Genomic DNA, 23,950 nt, shown 5'->3' with positions numbered 1-23,950 from the left:
CATATGATATCTGAGACGCCAATGATCTGATTATCACACATATATTTCATCAGAGCAAGAGAGATTCAACAAAAAAGAGAGCCCCGAGAGTGGATGAGTCTCAGACCAGAAGAAGTCACAGCATTAAGACTAAATAACTGGTGATCATTGTGGAGGAGAAAGGACTCTTTCTGAGAGAGAAGAATGAATCTAATCAATAAATTCCATTATTGAGCTCCCACTAATCCACTGCTTAAATTGGAATGAAACATGGACATTTATAGAGAATGAGTTTGGGAGTTAGTCGGCCCCCATCGCCTTTGGACCCGTCCCGTCCCATCTACGATGTCCACTGTGGATTGATGGTCGGCCGTTCACTTTTGTCGAAACCTGAAGGCAAGAGCTTTTCTCTATCTGGCAGAGCTCAGCGGCTGCACCGTGACTCCCAGACAACAGCAGAGGGGCAGCACCTTTCTGTCTCCTCTGGGCAGATCTGAGCCTGATAAATAACCACTGTGTACCCAGAGTCCTCTGTAAGCAGCGGCAAGCAGGTGGAAGTAATGCAACGTCAAAAGCACCATGTGTACAAGTCAGTGCCAACAGAACACTCATCAAGGAAACTCGCATTAAAACAATGCGCTGCTGATGCCATGCTTTACTCTGAGATTGGAGTTTAAATGTACAAAAATAAAATGCTTATGTGAGATACTGGGACAGGTACCTTTCTTTCTGAACAGCATCCCCTAGAATCAGCCCCTCCCGTGCATGTTGAAGTGTCGTTTCCAAATTCATTTATGCAGACTGAATGAAATATTATTCCCTGACACAGCAGGATGTAGCTAGACTTAGGGACAATAGCCCGGCCCTTCCAACTTTCTTTGTTTCTTTTCAGCAGTGCCTTTGTTGCACCCTAATGTTCCTCTAATCTATTTGTACAATACACTAAGGGATGCCAGCTGGAAAGAACAAACAAGTCTTAAAGAAACAATATTTAATATACTACAAATTATTACAAAAGAAATACATTCTACCTGACTTAAACTACTCTTTTTTGATTAAATGCTACTTTTTCAATTAACTCTTTCATCAGTTTGAATACTTAAATGTCACAAAAATGTCCAACTGGACAGTCCAAAACAAAATATGAGACAACCTAAAGAGATTTAAAACACAAAAATCAGCAAATCCTCAGAAGCTGTAACCAGAGAGTGCTTATTGTTTGACGAATCGATTCTAATCATTTCTGCACTACCACTTATGATGTTTGTGGGCTTTCTTACTGTGAGTGAGATGAGAACATGAATATCATCATTTCTGTTCTCTAAATATGTAACTGGAGCTGGTTAGGTTAGCTTAGAAGACTGGAAACAGCTAGCCTGGCTTTGTATCTACTGGCGTCACTGATTAACACGCTAAGTGTCGTTTGTTTCATCCACACTAAAATCAATTTTAATATGAGAGCATCCAAAGGTGCAGGGAGGCAGATTTAGTTCATTCTGAACTGAGTCAGGCGAGTCTTTGTTCTGAGCTAAAATATCCAGCTGCTGGCTAAAGGTTAATATTTAGTGTTAAGACATGAGGTTGGTCATCAATCGTCTGCACTAACTCAGTCACAAAAGCAAATGAATGTATTTCCCCAAATATGTATTTCTACAAAACAAACCGTTGAATGGTTTCTGTAATTCAGTATGGTTTTAGAAAAATTGCAGGACTTTGAGAATTTCTTCTCAAAGTGCATCATACGAATGTTTTGATGCTGATGTTTACAAAGATGAGAGCTGTTTTTTCTGACAGGTTGGTGCTGCATGCCTCGGGGGCATCATGCTCTTGAGTTATCAGCGTGACGATAGACCCATCTTAATTACTCTCCGATACAGCACCATAATCTATCATTGTCAGGCTGATCAAGACTGTGCAAGACTCATTCGCCCAAACCAGAGGCCTATCGATTATTTCTCATCCTTGAGTCATTGCACTGCGAAGAGACATGGGAGGCAATAGAGCTAATGGAAGAGGGAAACTCAAAGTCACATTGTTTACATCTGAGATGACAGGTAAATGTATTTGAAAGGAAATATGGGCTTGATCCACTGCCTCCAGAATAGCAGTCTGTCTGTAGCTAACAAGGAACGTAAAGCTGCCAAATGATCAACTGGCAGTTCAGATGTTGAACTCGCTGCACAGCAGCTCCTCTATCTCTAGATCAAATCCGTGTCTCATGCTTAGCATAACTGAACATTGCGATTTAACTCTTATTGATAAAAGGCACCTTCACAGCACACAGACACACGCCGTCTCTATGTGTGCGTCTTCACCTGATGTTGCAATCGAAGCTGACACATTTTGGCTTTTGTTGGCGGCTGTGTGTATGATTGCCAGCATATTGGAGATATACAACTATTGTTTTATCCCAATTCCACACTACTGCTAACTGTAATACAAGGTTTTATATAAAATGTTATTATCCTTTGAGAATTACATAATGGGAGAATCGAGTCCCTCACCCTCAAAAATCAAATGTTTTTTTCTTCTTTTCAATACGGATAGTAACTGTTTTAAATACACTTTTCCAGTGAGAACACGACACAAAGCTTTAAAATAGTATGTAGTTTTGATTTGAGAAACATCCACTTATTCCATATATCCTCATGTAAAACATACTGTAGAAGTGTGTGTCTTTGGTACAATTTTAACATTTGATTCATTCCATTGAAGTCCGTGTTTTAATAACGAGGCCCTTCAAATCCTTGACACTGTAGCAGCTCCAATGTTGCATCCACACACTCAGACATTGTTTCAACAGGTAGCCAAACAAGTCACAGCTCTGCAGTTGTCTCTCCGTAGGCAGATCCCAACGGTCTTGTGTGTCCTTAGGCCTGTAGTGCACTGCAAAGAGGCAGCTGACACATACTGTAAGAAAAGGGGATACACACCAGTAACCAGCAGCAACATGCAGTAAGTGAGTCGGTCCTCCTGTGGTCCTGTTGTAGGAGGAGCAACCAGGAGAGCAGTGTGGTTTCTGGACACATTTATAGTACATTTACACAAGTTATGTACTTAAGTACAATTATGACATGCGTGTACTTGAGTACTTCCATTGTCTGCCACTTTACACTTCTACTCTGCTGCATTTCAGATGGGAAATGTTGAACTGTTTACTCCAACACATTTATTTGACAGCTGTAGGTACTGCTTAGTTTTTACATAAAGAGGCATATGGTATGTTTATGTGATATGATGCTCTAAGTGATTCAAACAGCTGCAACCAAAGGCTCAAAACATTTAAGGAAAATGAATTCCAAACTTTGTATTTTCACTTAAACCACGGTGTATTAATTTAACTAATATCTTATATATATGTTTGTTTTTTGCTCCCGCTTTGCTTGAATTGATATATATTTTATTTGTTCTCCTGTTTTTCCAATGGAGTCTAACAGGGGTGTTGAGTCTCCCTTAATGAGCTTTGGAGTCAACAGTGCAATGTTATGTTTGTGCTGATGTTTGTTTACTCTTGGTTATTTGTCTTTGCAGCACTTTATAACTTTCTTTCTAAAAGTCTTGTACAACTTATAGTAGCCTACTTCATATAGATGGATGTGGCAGACCTTCATTAATGCTATTCATTTGTCAAGATAAGCCGATTCCGCTTGTCAGATTTCCACTCAAAGTTAATTCTTTCATCTGACCCTTATTCTTTGTTCCACCAGCGTCAGGAAAAAAAAGAAGAAAAACAGAGTTATATTTGCATGTATAAATATACTCAAAAGTGTACTATTTTTGATGCTGCTTTGTGAATTTGCTCGGAAGTTTGATGTTTTTTTTTTGTGAGAGGCCACATCCATTGACACAAGAACATTTTAAATGGTGAAAAATGATCTTCCTTTTTTATGAACTCAACAACATCTACATGGTGCAGTGTGTAGGCTTTAGGATAAGGTTGCAAATTAGAACCAACTGAAACGTCTCCAGTTTGCCCAGTGTGTATGAGAACTAAGTTGTCTGATGCAAAAACCTGAAAACGTGAATGGCCTCAACTAAAGGTGTTTGGTTTGTAGGTTTACTGTCGACACATAGGAACATGGCGGCCGGCTCGGTGAAAAAGATCTGCTCCATTTGTAGGTATAAATGCATCATTCTAACTTAACAAAACAGAGATTGTGGTTTTTAGGTGGATATATCATTATTATATTCCATTTCTGCCAAAAGATCCCCTTAAATGCTAGTTACTGTTCCTCATACACGGTAAAACAGAAGAAATCCCCTTTTTCCTTAACTGCTAGATCGTTTAAGGATTTTAGTACTTGCTGTTTACCATGCGTTTCTGTACACACATATATATATATATGCACTCTTTTTAATTTACATATTTGTATATGATACAGACGCTACAGAAGCATTTCATGACAAACTGTACTATTTACAGTAAATAAGAGCCGACAGAATAACCAAGGGGCACCTCCTGACACTCGGGTACACTTGGAGCAGGTGTAGTGACAGCTGTTGTGCAAGAAGGACCTTTGTCTTTATGGACGATCCATTCTTTAGTGTGCACGCAAGCTGAAGGAACAACCAAAGTTCATTCCTCACATAGAGGCACTTTTCTGCAATCAGGTCTCATTTAGCTTTGACAGTCCATGATGCTCTCATAAATTTAATTGGTCATTGTAAAGTCTGCTCCCTGAAACTATTTCGATTGGTTTGCTGCTATTCTCCGAGGCAGAACACATGCCGGCACTCGTTAGCACAGAGCTACAGTTTCACTTCTTTTAATGTGCCTTGATGTTGCGGCACAATAATGATGCCGTTTGGGGCGAGGGAGCTTTATACACAGGAACTAGTGAAATGACACAGCAGCACAGCAATTGACCTTTGTGCACTAGACTAAAACTTGCTCTGTCCGTGTCGTGGCATGGATTTTATTTTATTTTTTAAGCTTCAGTGTTCACATAAAAAGAGCTCCTTCTCTTTTGAGAGCTGTCAGTCCATTTAATGGAAGTAGAGTATCAGCATGAATCTTACCGCTGTTTACTTTTTTCACACGAGCGCAAAGCACAACTTTGCACTCATATTTCCTTGAGGCGCAGCAGATCATAAACAGGATAATTATCGTGAGTTATAAACAGGATAATTACTGGAATTGTCAGTTTATGCATCCATAAACATTCCCAGTTTGGCTGCACTAACTTACGTAGATTCAACCAAATCTAACAAGATGGTCCTGAATAAGGTTTTAAGTAAAAAATGTAAAGAGAAAATGCGAAGAAATGGACAACATTTTGTGTTAATTATTATTGAATGTGTGCAATGTTATTTAAAACTGCAAATCTGGTTAATGTGTGCATCACGGCTCAGTGACCTCCTGCCTGTCAAATGCAACGCCTCCACTTCCTGGGCAAGTTTCCTCTCGGGAGAAACTCCTGCGAATAGCTATTACCAAACTGTACGTCATGCTGGAGAGAGCTTTGCTTTTAAGAGAGATAATGTGATTGGCCCTGATTGTTTATAGCTTCTAACACTCTCACTGATAATGTATGATAATAGCTGCTGTCTGTAATTCTACCCTGTTTCCTGGACCATAGGCCTGCAATCATCAGTTTTGGATTCAAATGTTGCTAAATCCCGATTAGCCCATTATCACCTTTTTCTAACTGAACCCTGCCCAAATATATAAATCGCTCTTGTGAAATAACCAGAAGTGTTCTAACTAGCAAGAAGCTGATTGGGATAATTTGTCTTCAGGGCATTTAAGAGCATTATGGTGCGTAAACTCCAACATAGTGGTACCCAGTTTAAACTGTGGCGTGGCTGATTAGATTGAAATATATTTACACTTAGATTTTATGTTTTTGTGTTTTTATTAGCATTCACTGAATACAATTTATTCGCCTCATGTGTATGCCTGTTGAAGTTTTGAAGGATATATAAACACACGGATGTAACTTGCCACCTTCAATAAAAGGAATAAAACAATGAAGTAAAGTGGTTCACGTTAGTCTTTTATGAATTCCCAAATAGAGTAGAAATGTCTTTAATCTCAGAAAAAGGCATCTCAGAGAAATATATGAGCAGAATATGTTTCACAGTCCTAACTCACCAAATTAAGGTGTTGTGCTGTCAGCACAAGTCAAACGTAGCTCTTGTATAGGAAACCTCTGAGGAAGACAGAGCTGCTCTCGTCTAAAAACAGATATCAATAAATGTACACAGCACTGGCCTAGGGATGTCATTAAAAAGAATAGCATGTCTAGACCTCATAAAACCAAAACATATTGTTATTTCGAAGCAGCAGGAGTTATTGCCTGTGAGCACTAAGATGACATCCATCAATTTAGGGTTTTATTGGAAAATGTAGATAGGCTGCTTGGGAGATGTAAATGATTTACTTAGCATAAAGTTTTGCTTGAACAGGCAGGGAGATAGTGTAGTTAGTGAGGGCATGAAAGTGTGCCTGTGACAAAGGCGGTGTTGAGGCAAAAGCTGATTTCCCAAGCCTGAGAGAACCTGATCTGTGCATGAATAAATAGGCTGGACCTGCACAACGTGGATTATTCTGCTTCAAATATCAGTAGACTTAAGGGCTGTCAAATGGCATACATTTGTAATAGGGTTGTTTTACATGATTTACATTTTTGTCACTTGTACCCAAATGTCACATCTTCTAAGGTCTGCGCTGACTGTTTCTCTCTGTGTACACAAATTGCTGTTTTATTCCATCTGCCTTTTTATATTGTGCGTTCAGGCCAATTTAACTTAACCTCCGCACATTCAAAGCTTTTTTTTTCTTTTTCTAATGATATGATGGCAAATGAAAACTTTGTCTGCCATAAAATCTGTTCATACAGTAGATCTCAGACAAATGACTATTATCATCATTACCGCATGCCAGTGCAATATGACAAAACGCAATATGTGGTGTGACAGCCACCGGGATAGCGAGAATTAACACGTAACAACTATTTATACTTGCTGCATGTAAATTTGAAAATTCCAATGCTACGGCTTCAAAGTACAGAGCATCTGCATGCAGCTGTGTATCACTTTGACACGTTGGCCTCATCTTTCAGTAAATCTCAAATCTACATTTATTCAAATAAATTCAGTGTGGCGAAGGTTGACACCGCATAATCCATCAAAATGTTCCATTTGAAGAGAGGGGCTGGAATTATTTGAATCATCAGAAAGCAACTACAAATCGATTGGTATACATATGGCATGGACGTCTTTTCTCTCATTCTGACCTTGTCTTTCTCTTTTCTGCTGTGTGTTTGTAGCAACAGAATACGGTATATATATTTTTTAAAGTTCATAAAAGAGGATTTAGTTCATTACAAGGTGTGCAGAGTTGAATGACTGGTATGCATTTGATAAAGAAGTGAATATTGTGATGGATTTGGTTTTGAGTGTGTCATTTTTACCAAGGAAATGAAAGGAAAGTCCTAATGATGTAGTATTTACACCCTCATTTCTTGCCACATCTGGCCTGAGAGCATTTCCTCTGTTTTATTGCTTCAAACAGGACATTTCTGCTTTTTCTGAGTCGTCTCAAATCATTAAGTCCTTTCACATTTGAAGTGAAAGGCAGAAATGGCTTGCAACAAAGATGTTGTGTCTATCGACAGTTATCACATTTTGTCACCTTTGGGATTCACAAACACCGATATTTCACCTCCAGTTAATGTTTTTTGCAAGTTGTCTCTTTCTCAAAACTGGAAGTTTTTCTCTTTGCTTATATTGATTTGTTTCCCTTAACTTACATCTTTTTGATTGTTGTTGTGGTTGTGTTGTTCAAGATATCTTGCAGTGAAAGGAACTTTTCAAATCAATAATAATATATAGGTATAAAATATCTGCAACACAGTTAAGTTAACCACTTCTATTCATTGTCGAAGATGCACAAATCTGGACATACAGGTAAAGCTGGCTACATTATTGTCATGAGTTGATAAATGCTTTCATATTGCATGTATATGAATCTTTATTCAAATAGAGAGGTGGTTTAAATTCCCTAGTTGTACCGCAAAGTGTAAAAACTGTACTTGTGTCCACCTTCATTTGTTGCGGTGATAAAATGTGATGAATATTGAAGAGAACAAAGACGATGCGGTTCAATAGCTGTCTTTCCAGTGACTTCAGTCAAGGTTGCAGCTCAGCTTCATTTACACGGATCTCAGCTCTCCACTACATCGGTGTATGGGGGAGCTGCGAAGCAGCTTTCTCCCCTTTGTCCAATCTCAAGGTTGGAATGTGTGGTAAGGGACTCATGTGTAGAAAATGAATTAAGATGAAATTGACTGAGCCTCAGTTAAGGTCAAAGCTGTGCGCTTATTATCAGTCACACTTCTGATGTGCTTTATAGATCAAAATATATATTTTCATTTATAAAAAAAAGAAGCAATTCCTTAATTATTTGAAGCAATTACCAATATTTACTTTCATTTTATTTGTACTAATTTTCACCATTTACGACCTTGTGCTTTCATTATCAGCAGGCGTCCTCACAGGAAGTCCAACTGGACTAAATCAAGCACACAAAATCATCATTTAAACGTTTATTCCGCATTCTGTCATGTCCTGTTCACTAATTGGTTATAGGATAAGAGAAAAACACTACCCTATTTTGGTTTCTTGTTGAGAGTTTGATCAGAAGATTGATGCCACTCTCTTTTCTGTATGCTAAAACATGAAGGAAACATCTAACCCGGCTCTGCCCAGCACTCTGCTAGCGTGGATCAATATTGTCTGCTTGGTAAGAGCCTTTGGAAGAATTCAGTCGACAACTCCTCTTGTTCTCGTAGATTTATTTCTCTGATCACAAGCAAAGTAAAGTGCTGATATTGCAATGCCAAGGGAGTCACAACAACTCTGCCCTAGAACCGGAAGTTTGGCCTTTACATACACAGATTTCGTCACAGGTTCGTATGCATCATCCCAATTTCTAATTGGTGCTGAACTATCAAGGAGGAGGATAATTCCATCTCCTCCTCGCTCTTCATAGGACTGAGCCCTGCAAGGCTAGTCCACCTTTTAATTAGACTATTCGATGACATATGGGTGTGTTGTGATAAGGCGCTATCTATTCTCGAGAAGCAGACATTCCGAGACACAAATTTCACCTTCTATGTGTTATTCTGAACTGAAGTAGCCTGACAAAAGCATAACATTATGACAATGTATAATAGTTTATATTATCAACTCTAAAGCTCACTAATTAACATGTTATACTGAAAAATGACTTAAATAACATGTCACATCAATATGTTCCTGGCTAGCTGTTTCACTGCTTACAGTCTTCCTGGCACTAAAACCACAAATTGTTGTTTTCACACTACCCGTTTTGTACAGATTAAACAGACAAGCGATATTGTGTTAATAAACGAGCAGCTGGGAGGTGGACTTTTTTTAACCAGCTGTCTTTTAGTTAATTTAAGCTAACTGTCTTTAATTGTTTCATGGACATATATGAGGCTGATATTGAGCCTATTTTCTAATCGAACTCAGCAAATGCTTTTTGAAATGCAGAACTCTTCCTTTAATGGGGAAAAAGGGAAAGTTATCAAACAAAAACAGCTTTCTTTTGACACATGTATTTTAGTCCATTGTACACATTAAACATCACTCCTGCAGAATAAAGAGATACTTGTTGTCTCTTTAAGTTGCTGATTAGCTGCACAGGTAGATAAAAAGAGAGCAAAGGGAACTTTCATGGTTCCTTGGATGACACATTGAGCCCATGGCTGCCGAAGTGTTGAATGACAGTTGGCAGGGCCCTCGGGGAAGCAACTGCCAGCTGAAATATAATCTAAGTGTGTGTGACATTATTAGGAAAATGTTGTCACCTCGTGCACATGCAATGTCTAAAGTTTGAAATTAGATATTCATAGTAAACATACTATTTGTGGGATAGGTGACATGCTTCGTCCAACGATTACGCATAGTTATCTTTAATAATTCCCCCGACACACAAGCGGACAAACCAAGCGCATGTTTGTTTTTGTCACTGGCCATCGCTCCTTGTGTTGAGTAGGTCACCTCTGAATATTCATCACCTCTTATGTCATCAACGCTGACGCAATTTGCGAGAACACATCGCACTCTTCACTCCGCCCCCGTATATTGCCAACCCAAACCAGCTCAGCCATCAGGCCCTCACAATGACATAATTATGGAGTATTAAACCGTCACAATGACATATCAGTCAGACAAGATATGCAAAAGGCCTACTTGGTTTACCCTTATTCTTGTCAGAACGGCCTGGAAAATTGAGATTTGTTTGCGGCTGGATCACAATTACGATTGGTATTTATGAGAGCCATCAAGCCTTCAAGAGGAGCAGCATTTGAAGGTGACTCTGGGACGCATCACATCAGACTGCGGACACAGTGAAACAAGGCTCTCAGACAAGCTGTCTCCTCTCCAAGCCTTTTAAATCATCATCACTCTAGCCAGCTGTATGATAGTTCACATGATATATCATCTGTTCGAGCTGCAGCATACGCGCCACCAGCAGACAGTGACAATGAGTCTGGCGGCGAGCCGTCGCTCGTTTCAACAGCCGCCGTCGTTTCGACGCTTCTGTTTCCCGTTTTTAAGCTATCGCTTCCATGGTGTTGTGTTAAGCGTCACGTAAAGTTATGTCTCGGGGATGTTTCTTTTCTTTATGTTCAGATTACGTTTTATTTTCCTTCAATCAGCTCGGAGAAGCTTGTTCGACTGAAGATTGTGACAGCGGCTGGTTCTGCTGTCTTTCAAATGCCTTTGAGCCAACGCTCAGCTGTCCACATGACTCGTGGTCACACTTAAGCTCAGGGAATAAAAAAACAACAACTTTATTTATTATTTGTGTTGTTATGGCCAATTTTCAACTGGTTTAGAAGATCGACATGTCCACATATCTCAACATTTGAACTGCTAATATTATTATTAGTGGCCAGGTTTGATGACCAAAGATATTTTAAAAACAAACCTGAAATGTTATGAACATATTGGAACTCGACATATCTGTGATACTCTATATTGTTCTTACTGTCAACAAATGCCACGAGAAGATTAAAAGCAACAATGAACTGATTGCATGGAAGGTTAGGGTAAAGGGATGAATCCGACATTATTCAATAATACATAGGTGATCTTTTCAAGGCCAGTTCTATACTATGAGGTGGTATTCAGATTAAGCTATTTATATACAATTGTTTCATCCCAACACTGACTATAACAGTAAGAATGAAACCAATTACAAAAATATGTATTTCTACCCGAGGTGCTAAAAAGGTAGTGTTGCTTCTAACACAGGAAACATAACTGATTATGTGATCATTGATTATCTCAGTGGTACCTATGTGCCTCAATAGTAACAGTGAAACACTGTGAAATGACAGATTTCTTTGTATTATTGAAAACCACACCTTGCTCCTCATCCTTGTTGTGTGAATGCAAACAGGTTATTCCAAGCAAGTTATGACATCTGCATGATAAACTGCTACCATGAGCTGGCGACGCTGCTCATGTAAAAGCGTCTACTCAGGGATGTCCTTGTTTTTGTTCCTGTACCCTATTCCTTTGTTTTCTTCCTCACTCCTCTTTATGTGACACAGCCACTAATACCAGTTAGAGAGCAGGTGTGGGACTGGCCTCAGCTGGGCTTCATCCAGACCCAGATTGTCCTTGGACCCCCATGTTTGTCTTTTAACCTCGGCTGCAGACGCTCCCTCTCATCACTGGCTATTCTTACACCTCCCGGATGTATCAACTCTAGTCTGATTCAGATATGATTAAAGGCAAAGCATCAAAGCATTTTATTGAGGTAATTACTCACTCATTAGCCATATGTTTGACAAGTATGCCCTACCTGGCATTGGAAGCGTCTCTATTAATCATAAACACATCTGACAAAAGGCGATGATGAAACGATGAAATATATATCCTGACTTAGAATCAGTAAAATAAGCGGTCATAAAATAGCATCGTCTTTACTTGATGTATGACTGCAGAGAATATATATATTTTGGGTCATCTTGTGCCGCCACCATATTTCTTCACAGACCATGTTGCTGACATCATTATCAGTCTGACCTGCCCAGGGGATTTGTCTCCACCCATTCAAACCCCCGGATGTGAACACATACAGCTTGTTATAACCCAAAACAATCTAAACAAATGATCTCTCCGGCCACCTAAACATCTTTTTCCTTCAGCATGATATGAAGGTGATACCGCACTCCCACCTCCGAACCAGCCACCCACTCTCCGTCTCCTGTCTTGCCGGGCGATCTCCCCGGGCAGTGAGGACAAGATAGGACAGGAGAGGATAAATTACAGCCACAGAGCCGCGGCTATCTCTCATGCTTTCATTTGCTCCGGCAATTAATCAGCCATCACTGGAGAGCTCTTGCATGTCAGGCTGAGGATTTTATTAGGGATGTCCTTTATGGGCCTTAATGAGACTTATGTCTTCCTTGAGTATTTCATTTGCTGCACAGAGCCTGGCTGCTTGTAACCTTGAGGTGAGGAGCTTTTCTTTTTTTCCCCACAACAGAAAAGCTTGGCAGAGCTTTGTTACTCACCTCTCAATGATCTTGACTTGATGCGCTCTTTCATCCACTGCCTCCCTCGCTGTTACACAATCTCCTGTCTTGCAGTTATCTAATTTTAGGTACAATTAGTCCTGATTTGTTTAGTTTGTTCTGAAATTCCCCCTCACTCCGTTTTTTTCGAATGCAGCTAAGTGAGTTATTGAAAAATGTGGCAAATCATCTTCAGTAGTATGCACTGCGGAAATGGACAGTCATGCATCTCAATAACTGCGCAATCATAATTTAAATCAAATGTGAAGGGCACGGCCAGTCAAATACAACATATGGGCTGCCTGTTTATCGACAATATGTAAGGTCCTGAACATCTTTTTGTTCACAAAGCTTTTCTCTTTAATTGGCATCTAAATAAACACTTTTTTTGGTTTTGGCGGTTAAATTCGAAAAAATGTCCATGCACCAATCAGGATTTAGCAACATTAAGATCAACATTCACACAGTCCCGATGAGTCTTTTTTTACTTTTGGTCCATTTTGGAAAAAAAAATGTAAACTCAAGTTTGCCTCTTTCTCATGATCTAAACAAAGATGGTAGCCAGAAATTACATAATTCCTGAATTGTATAATACAAACCACATTTAAGACTTTTGTCATCAGTTGTATTACTATTGCAATACCCTGTTTGACCTGTTATTATTTTCTTTGAGTTCTACTAAAACAACAAGAACATATGTCCGGCTACATGGATTAGCAAATGCTGTCGTGAAAATCATTTATTTTGTGCAACAGATGGATTTCTCCATATGGTTCGAAGACTTTGAGGATTTTGGAATAATCTTCAAAACAAAAACAAGCCATCAGTTTTTTTCAAAGAACTCCAGCTTTCCACCTACATGGTTCAACTAAGTCGATCAAATGTCTTATTAGCCAGTTTAAATTAACCTGATGTCATTAACCTGAAATCATGACAAAATCTGCCTTGTTTGGGCCAGAGGGCGATTTGATGGCTCGAGAAGGTCTGTAATAAATGATTTGTTGTGGGCAGAATCGATAGCGCTCGTACAGGAAGTCATCATCACGTGATAAAGGATCTTGGCGATCTCGAAGAACTCTCTCCCTATAAAACGTTAATATAACTAATATCGCTCCTTCATCAATGGGATCTCTGAGGAAGGGAGCTGCAAGCTTATCCAATTTTGCCAAACTTGCTTCGTGGAACCGAAAAGCCTGACTTATCCTGAACATTATCCAGTTAACTATGTTAGCCAGGTATGAGGAATAGGGCCCAGGAATTTATTCTCAGAAAATTGGACCCTTATATGTGACGTAAAGAGGCACAAACCAGGGCAGCAATGTAGCCAAAAAGGTAAGTTACAGCCACTAATGTTTCTATGTGCAACAAATACATTTCAGATAAATAATTTGTTCTAATTTCATTACAAACTAATACTAGCTTGCAGACTTGCCACTATATTCATAAACAAAACATAAAACAATGTCTTTGCCTTTGGACCACTTTCTCCTTTTATCACTTAGTAGTTGATTTTGAAGCGTGGATATAGATATGTATATGTATGTTGCCACGTGTTGCTATATGTGTATCTGTTTCTGTGTACTGGCTGTGAAATAAATATCCCTATGAAACAAATACATCCAAAGCTAAAACCGGGTACACTGTGTGCCCAAACAGCACCAGCTACAATCACAGTGAAAATACCCAGAGTGGGCGTTTTCCCAGTTAACCCATAACCACAGACAGCAAGAGGATATGGAGGCCATCTGGTAGCATTTTTACAGTATGGTGTGGCAGTTTGCCCATGTGTGCTACAGGAAGGGTCGTATGACGGTCATGAAAGGAAGAGTCTCTGGAGGACGCGGACATGAATATTCTCAGTACATTTTCTGGGTCAGACGTAAGCTTGACCAAAGTACACGACCGGATCACATCTGTCACCAGTTTGTGCAGCATAAATGATCAAACTATGTGACCTTTACAAACTTAAATGATATCTTGGCAGTTCTTCAAGCTGCATTTGCAATATGTGATGAATCCATTTGGGAGGAGAGGTTTTGAAATTGACCGTCCTCTTTTTTTTCTTCTCCCAAAGACACCAAATGTTAATAAGTAGAACATTTTACTGCGCTGAACTTGGTTATATTTACTCAACATACAAAATACAACTCGGAGAGAAGGTACACACATGTACACACACTCACACACACACACACACACACACACACACACACACACACACACACACACACCAACACCAGAGTCCATTTCTCGTTGACCGCACATCCATCGCCAGCTGTGTTTTCCATTTGACAGCCAGGTGGTTCAGACTTTGGAGCGCAGCAGCTTCGGTTAATTAAGGTTACCCATTTGGATCTTGTCAATGGTTAATTTGCTGACAAAAAAGAGTCAACAACGTTGTCTTCCTTCAGCAGCCTAAGCATTGTTTCTTTGTGTTTGCCTAACGACTCGGGCCAGTGGAATAGGACTGAGCAGTGCAATCTGCCCAGTCTTCTGATACATACTGCACATGGATAAAGTTTACTCTGAGAAATGCTCAAGCCCAAAATCAATATTGAACTTAAACAAGCTATTTACAGTACTTCAATAATGTTTGACAGAGACTGATCCAGCTTTCAGTGTTGAGTTTGAGTATGAGTAGATCACTGGCCAAATAATGTAACTCAGAGACTTCTAGAGCTGCGATGATTAGTGGATTGAGAATAAATTATACACTTTTTCTTAACTCTTGTTGATCTTTGTTGTCCTTGTTTATATTTCTGTGTATGTACAATGAAAGCAAATTAATGCGGTGTGTACTCAAAAGTTTTTTGACTTACAATGAGTCTGAGCTTTTAGCATGTAAAAACGAGGTAAAAACGAGGTGCATCCTTCATTGTTTTTGTTTGCATTTCTTTCCCAATTAATTTGTAGTTCGAGGTGTGACAGCGGTGAGAAGCACAAGTGGAAGAGCAGAATAATCAAATGACTCCCTCCCTGGGATTTAATAAACCAGAAAGTGCTAATTTCACCTTTGATTGCATCCATTATTTAATGCCTAAAGAAAGTATATCTAACTTTCTCATCATGTGCCCGGTGTGCCTACTGTTTCGCGCTGCATGCTTTAATACTGCACAGTGCCCTTGGCAGCGGAGAACAGATGAGAGACTGAGGAAGAGAAAATGGTGAGCCACAATGTTTAGACATTGATCTTTAATACACATAGGCAGTACATCTCTGATGATATTTCTCCCACAAAAAAGACAGCTCAATAGTTCAGAGATGAATGAGGACAGCATTGATATTTTAGTCACAAGGTAGGTAGCTTGTAGTTGTTGTCTTGCCTAAAGTATTTCAAATAAACAAAAACAGTATAGATGCAAATGTTAGCATGCACCTCCTTTTTGTAAAAATGAGATCCGTATGAAAATTCACATTTCAAAATTAAGGATCAACATGCCAAAGAACTTTAAATGTCTTCTGTGATGGAAGCAGCTACACACCTTTTTTTCACATGTTAAAATCCAAGTTGGGTGTTTTAAACAAAAGATTGTAACACTTTGTCTTCAAAGGAAGTATCATGAAGTGGCTCATTAATATCAGTCACACCTCGATGTCTCCATAAAGTTTGCTTATGGTAACTAACTCTACCTTTAACTATCCATCATTGTGATTTGTCTATTTAAAATATAGACTGTATTCAACTGTCTTCATGCACAGTACGATCTATGGTTCCTGACCTGTAGCGTGTGTTCATATCCTAGCGGACATGCAGATGTCTGTGTGGTAGAATATGCGTCAATTCCATCATACATGTATTTATATAGATACGATGCTTAGTTGTTGTGCGTTTCTAGACAAACAGCTACCGTGGTGCTTGTGCCAGTTAGCAGCCAGGTGGCTCTCACCCTAACCAGCTGTGGCCGTGCTCCCATTGGACCCTGGTGGGTGCATGGGGAGGGACCACGATATCACGGCTCCATCAGTCACTGCTGCGCAGACTCTGTTAGCGACCGTATCCGGGACAGCGCGGCTTCATTCTTGTTCAGTGGGAGGAAGTAGAGATGCGTCGTCCATCTTTACATACAGTCTGAGGCTCAATCAAATGCGTTAAGATAATACATTTACAATGTGATGAAGAAAAGCAGAAAACTGTCACATTTGAGAAACTGTCACCTGTGGAAAAAAGGTGAAAGACTGAAATGATTGATTATCAAAATAATAGTTCATTCTACACTAATCTATCTATCACCTAATCAAATCAGCTCCAGTTTAAACTCGTTCCTTCCCATTAAGTTACGGTAAGTAGCCAATAGTCCTAAGGCTACATTTAACATTAAACACATAGCTAGAATTGCAGTAAACCAACAAGCCGACACCGGGAAGTCATTCACAGGATTTGTTTCATTCAGACTTGTAAAAGGAATTTATATCTTAACTAACAGAGGCATTCACATACAACTGAACCTGCAGCTCCTGACAAGATTCATGGTGCAAATGGAGGAGGCAAACTGAGTGACTTTTAGGCAGTGCCACCCACCAGCTGCTGGAACATAAATAGTAGTGTATCATTATGGCTGCGCTGAGGGAAAACACCCTGTGTTTTAGTTTTTTGCGGAGGTCATGTGGCAATCGGTGGGTGTGTTCATGCAGCTCTCGCTGAGAAAAACATGTTAAATTAGACCTTTATGATGCAGTCATGTCAGCCCTTTGAATCTCACAATGGCAGTTATAGAGTTTTCAGTTTTTCCTTAAAGGGAACGGTGTTTTCACTGCCATTGATTGCACTCACACTGGAAGCTGATAGAATTGACCCTGAAATAAATTAGATTTGTCTACGTCCCATACATATCAGGCACAGAGATTTTTTCTTTTAGTTAAAGTGAGGTGATGGTGGAAGTGAAAAAAAAGATCAATACATCTTTCAGTTTTGCTGCACATAGTTGACTGGAATAAGCTCTGTGGTAGATGACTCGTGGTGTGTCCCCACATGATGCAATGCACCGCAAGTCCATATTTCTTTGAACTTTCACGGCTTTCATGGTAGTCAACCAAATATTTATTTATAATTATTATTATTTATTATGTTATTATTTTGATGCCTTTATTTTGTTCTGAGGTTTAGCAGTTGCCACACAAAAAGCCTATAGATAAAAGTTGGGAAAGGATCAGTGTCAGAGTATTGTTTTGATAACTAGAATTTTTATTATTTTTGATGTTATGATATGATTCAAACCTAGGATCCCGATATACAGTAAGTGCATTGTATTGCAGACACACACAGTATATTCTCATGTTATCTCACTCTGCTTTAATCTTAAGATCTAGGCAGCAGAAAAGTGACTGATGATAAAACGTGACAAGAGAGGAAGTCATCTTAAAAAAAGGAGATTGCGCGTATGGTGGTAAAAGGATTACGGGGTGTTTGTTTGTTCTTTAAAAATATAACTTATAGATGTGCAATCAGCAGTTACACAACATCTGAATAATTGCATAGTATGACTGCTGTCTTTTTCTAGGAAGAGTTCTTTTTTAGTCCATCGTGGCTCAAGCTCAGTTGATCATCAGTCTGCCCTATTTCCTTACAGCTTTGTTTGTTGGCCCGTGTATCTCTGACATAGAAAGATTTGGCCGCCATGTTCTTTGACAGAGTGCTGATGAATTCCTGGAATGAGTTCCATGAAGTGGCCTGTTTCCCCCCTAGTGAGAGCAACTGTTAAATATGCATGGCTGAAAAAGAAATGAAGCCGCCTACCAAGGAAATCTTGATGTTTGTGAGGGATTTACGTAAATCTGTTTTATTTGGTTGATGAGGCTTCAAAGTTAATTTCGATGAGGCAGTCAGCGAGCACAGTGTCCTAGGTGAGTCGTTCACAAAATGGAAGCTGCTTTGCCTGTGTGGGCAGTGAGTTTTATCTCACTCTTTGGCTGTGTTTAAGTATGGATTTATGTATTGATGGAACTGTTTCGGGTGGTCAGAGGTGATGGGATGCAGACAGAGATGTGTCTTTGTTTCCCTGTAGGGCGTGTCATAAGGGATTTTTCTTTACACATTTTTTTCTAAGCAAGTTGGATTGAATTAATTATTTGTCTCTTTAAATCTGACTGATTGTTCTGCACCAGTTTTGCTTGTACTGACCCATGCTATCAGCGTATCAGCAATGTGCATTTAATCTCTTTGCAGCTTTACGTGTAAACCAACAACAATCATTTAAGAGCTCCAAAGAGGTTTCTCAATTTGATAACACAACTGCTGGCTTTTTTGTTCATAACAGTGTAATTGTGTGTTAATGATCCGGATTAGCTGATGATTAGAAGAAAAATAAATAAACAAAACCTAATTAAAGATGGACCCAGAAGAACACCTACTCAGATCTGACGTCCATAAATACATTTTCAAGCCCCAAAAAAAAAAAATCAAAAGCCAGTCGCAAGATAATTGGACCTGATCCAAAATGAATAATATATCACATTTCTTGACAACTATTTGATTGATTGGCACAACATTTGATTCAGACATTCATTGTGCCCAGAGGATGAATCGTGTTATGTCAGTGATCCTGTGACTGTGTCTGATACTTTGGTTTTTACCCAAACACCGACGCAATTAGTGCCAAAACCTTTAGCTCCTCTGTACTTTCTACTGAATAGTAAATGTTGGCATGCTAATACAATAAATAAAAATGGTGAACTTTATACCTGATGAACATCAGCATGTTAGAAGCGTCACTGTGAGCAAGTTAGCGGGCAAATGTTAGCCTTTAGCTCAAAGGACAGATGTTTCTAAGCAGGCACGTGTCCACGGTTGTACCTGGATGTGACTGTGCCATCGAAATCTCAAGCTGGCACAGCCACTGACAGCCAAACCGCTGACGACTCAATTCCGGCCGGCTACTTTATGATATAGATTTTTGATCCAAATAAAACAGTTTTGATTAACAAGTTGCAATTTGCTATGAATGTACATTTTAAGACCACTAGCTTAAAACAATGCAAACACCATAATGGAGAAAAATGATGTCCACCAGTCCCTATCCCCAATATGCTTTACATGAATGTGTGTGTGCAGCTGGTTGCGTCATGCCGAGTAGAGAGCGCAGAGTCGTTTGACAATTATGAACAAAAACATTGATGACAAAACACAGTAAGAATTGCAGTGATTGTACAGAAAGGGCAATTCCTTAGTGAAGGTCTCGATAAATAATGTAAGAATAATTAATAAGGTCTCATGATAACTGGACTAGACGAGGACCAGTAACAAGAACCACAGTAAAGGAACATTTGTCAATCTCAGATGGGACTAACAGGATGTCAGATTTTAAATTCAGTTTTTGTGGAAATGCTACAAAGTTTCATTGTTCTTCCTCTGCTTTAATTTTGCAGTTGAATGTCCCTCTCATTGCATTTATTACATGTTTGATTGATTTCCACCAACACCCTCAAAGGATAACTGTCAGTTGATTGACAGTTATGAAAAAAAGTAACAGAAAGTTTGACACATTCTCATTCACACTTAAAGCTGCAGTTTTCATCTGTAAGAGATGCAGACATATTTCAAATAGCCATAGCTTTTTCACTTTTAAAGAATACTGAAACATTTCTCACTTATTTTGCTATTTTTCTTAAGTGATATCTGGAGTGGTAAATGTAATATACAAGTGACCATATGTATTTGCTGTCATAACAACAACATTGGTTGTCACAGTAATTACTTTCTATAAATGTGTGTCTGCAACAACTATTTAATTCAACAATATAAATGTTTCATTCCAAACCACGTTTAAAGCATTCCATTTAATCTGAAACATGGGGGTTTCTGACAGCACGTGTTCTTTTTCATCTAGTCCATATCACCATACCATCGTATATGGTGATATATATTGTCATGGTCTCTCTGTCAATTGTTTTTCTGATTGATATATTAATGATTTTCTATAAATGGTCAGAACAGTATATAACGCTCCTCAAAACCCAAATATTCTCTGTTTTTGTCTTGTAAAAGTTTGTGAAAACCAGCAAATACTCTTGTTTGAGCAATCTACTCTATGAATGATGAAGCAGTTATCGAAATGGTTGAAGGTTCAGTTGACTTTTAATACATCGGATAATTGTTTCAGATATCTTCTCCCTGATGTTTTGATAATGTTGCCCTTTTTAACTGGAACAGTTGACAGTCATCAAACTCAATATAATATATATTATATATATTGAGTATACTATATTATTATTATATATGGTATTATGACAAATACTGACCATGACTTGATCACTCCCTATTTACGACACAGTTCATTATATTTACTATAAGGCATTTTATTCTGTGTGTGAGTGTGACATTTATTCTCTATATGGTGCCTTCAATAATTCCCACAGTGGATCAGAACATTCCTGTACTATGTTTCGTAAAATGATGATGATTCTTAAGTCTTAATTTACTGCTGACAAAAATGACTGAGTTTCCATAATATATCATATCAAGTGAGAAGTGAATGAGTGAACAAGGAAATGATGTTGAACACAGCCCGCGATCTTTGAGCTGCATTCAAGACCTAATTAAGAATTAAGAACAGATTATACTGTAGTACAACATATATAGATATTAATTATGTGACTATTTGCACATTCATCAGGAAATATTTGAAAAGTGAAGCATATTATAAGGCTTATAATATGGTTAATTTTATAATATATACTATATATATATATATATATACGTATATATATATATATATACGTATATATATAAGCAGATGTCTGAAGATGAATCCCAACTTCCAGCAATCTTGACAAGTACATACGAAAATAATGATATCCATTCCATTTAGCTTACTATCACTGTGATGATTTACTAGGACACCCTCGTTAATGTTATGATTACTATGACAGGTCAAAATGTCTCCCGTGAACGACTGTGGGTAAGTGGTCGAGCAGGGTCGGCCTTCAAATGGAGGATTGGCGCTTCGATCCCCGGCTCTGCTCGTCCATGTCTATGGGTCCTTGGGCAACACACTCTGCTCCCACAGCTGTGCCTGCGGAGAATGAATGTTAGTTAGAGTCCTGGTGGGCAGGTGGCACCTTGCATGGTAGCCCTGTCATCAGTGAATGAGGGTTAGGGTTGGTGTGAATGAAGGTGAATGAGTGAATGATGACAAGTAGTGATGGAGTGCTTTGAGCGGTCGGAAGACTAAAAGTCCATTTACTATGAAACCCCCTTCAGAGCACACATACAGTATCTATACAGTATATAATATATATATATATATATATATATATATATATATATATATATATATATATATATATATATATTTCAGAGTGAAACACCTGAAAAAATACATATTTTTATATATGGAGCTGCATGGTGCTTTATGAATCATCTTTGCAATATATTTTTCAAGTTGTTGGCTTTACTTTCTCAAAATAACAAAATTATATATACAATATGTTATCAAGTGTTAAGGACATATCACACTGGGACAGTTTTTTTTTAGCAAAAGTGTTATCATTTATTTACACATGAAAACTGTGAACGACAATATCTCCATATGAGAATTTCTTCATGTTATGGTAGCCTAATACGGAGAGACGATAAAGAGTGATATTAAAATATTGCCTATTTTCTATCTTACGACTCTTATTTCATCTTAGGACAATACTTTTCTTTTATTTCTGGCGTTACAGGACACTAGTTGACGTTAACATGAACAGATTCTTCTGTGGCATTCAGCTCACTCTCTTTCTGACTCATCTTATCTGCTATTCACCCTACTTTTTCCCCTGGATTATGAATAAAATAATCATTGTTTTCTCAATGCAATTTCTACCACACTTCCCTCTGCTGATGATTATCTTGTTTAAATTATATCAGCTAGAAAATATACTCTGTAATTTGAATGCCAATGATCCCACCAAATATGTTTGGGGGAGAAACATAATATTGTGGCCTCTTATTGCTTTTTTATCTTTAGAAATGCCTTTGCAGTTTCTATTCAGAGGCTCAAGATTGTATGAAATGTGCAATTAGACAATCCTTGCACCGGTGAGTATGACCTTTGTAGTGTGAGAATAGACTTTGACAGTGTGTGCATGTCTGCTCATTGTCTCCTGATAAACAAAAGTATGTGTGTGTGTGTGTGTGTGTGTGCGTGTGTGTGAGCTTGTGAAAAGTTGTTTGTGTGTTGATATTACATGTGTGGGAGATTGTTGGTTAACCTTGCTCTACTCCAGCATTGGCCTTTCGCTCTCTTTGCTTTCTCAGAGCCTTTAAAGAAGATGGCAAAGAAGTGTGGGTCAGTCCCCTCGTTCCTCAAAGCTCACAAAAGCTTTTTCCGGCCATTATGCTTCTCTCGGGCTCTGTTTTGAGTGTATGTGTTTGTGGGGAGGGCTTCGGTTGTGGTGGGCAGCCGGGTCAGTGGATGTGTGAATTGAATGACTGTCAAGTTTCAGACTCCAGCCTCTCCTGCTAATGCTCCATCAGGCCTTGATGCAGGAGTGACGAATTTAACTCCTTTCAAATGGTTTTCTAGATACTGTGTGTGTGAGAGAGAGAGAGAGAGAGAGAGAGAGAGAGAGAGAGAGAGAGAGAGAGAGATGCTCTGTGAACACTCTAACTGTATGTGCTCCCTTTTTTCTTCCTCTTCCTCTTCCTCCTCGCCCCATTAACGATGAGCTCTGCAAAATGCAAGTCTAGCGTTCCCATCAGCATTGTTTGGACGGATAGCTCCCCTAAAGGATAATTAAGCAATATTAATATTCAATTGTGGTATAACTTTATGTCTATCTAGTTTCTGCATCAGTGTGCTGCAAGGATGTGCCTTATAACTACAGTGCGGAGTCTACCGTAGGAGTTCAAATGAATAATCTATCCCTACTCCTGCTGGCTTGAATTTCTGGAGTGAGTTAGACAGATGGTTATAGCTGGGATTTCAAAGTGATGGAGTAAAACTAGTGTTGCCTGCCTTCGCCAACTCTAATTCTTTCATCCCAGTGAGTTGCACTTAACGAAAGCAGTCCCTTGTTGCCTAAATGAAAGTGCACAACAAAGCGAATCTGCTGACTGTCACTACTCAGCACATCAGCCTGCTTGGGAGCCACACCGTACCGAGCGGTGGAAAGTGAAGCAGCTTTCTGCACTCGACTGCTTCTTCCTTCAGGCTGGTGGAGCCCAGAGTCCTGAGAGGTAAATGGATGAATGGAGGCTTCATGGAGATGAGGAAGTGTAATGGTACTCTCTCCTCAATCCCGGCGGCTGGAACAGTAGCGCTCTGTGTCTTTTATCAGAGACATGAAAGGAGGACAATAAGCCTCTCTGCTATCAACAATATGGTGTCATTTGAAGCAGATTATCCCTCTGTTGAAGTAGAGGAAAATAAAAGACTCAGAGACAATTGAGAGAGTTAGGAGCCAAGGTTTCTCCTCCCATGAGGAAATCC

The 23,950-nt window shown here is 39.0% G+C and overlaps 1 protein-coding gene across 1 annotated transcript in view; it reads left to right on the top strand.

Annotated features, from left to right (window-relative positions):
- The window catches only part of cadm1b (cell adhesion molecule 1b), a 118,648-nt gene that overhangs the window by 5,683 nt on the left and 89,015 nt on the right, over positions 1 to 23,950 (top strand). The window lies entirely within an intron of this gene.

The sequence above is a fragment of the Cyclopterus lumpus genome, chromosome 13, assembly GCF_009769545.1.
Source record: "Cyclopterus lumpus isolate fCycLum1 chromosome 13, fCycLum1.pri, whole genome shotgun sequence".
NCBI lineage: Eukaryota > Metazoa > Chordata > Actinopteri > Perciformes > Cyclopteridae > Cyclopterus > Cyclopterus lumpus.
Note: the sequence above shows the minus strand (reverse complement) of the source record. Positions and strands in the feature narration are given on the sequence as shown.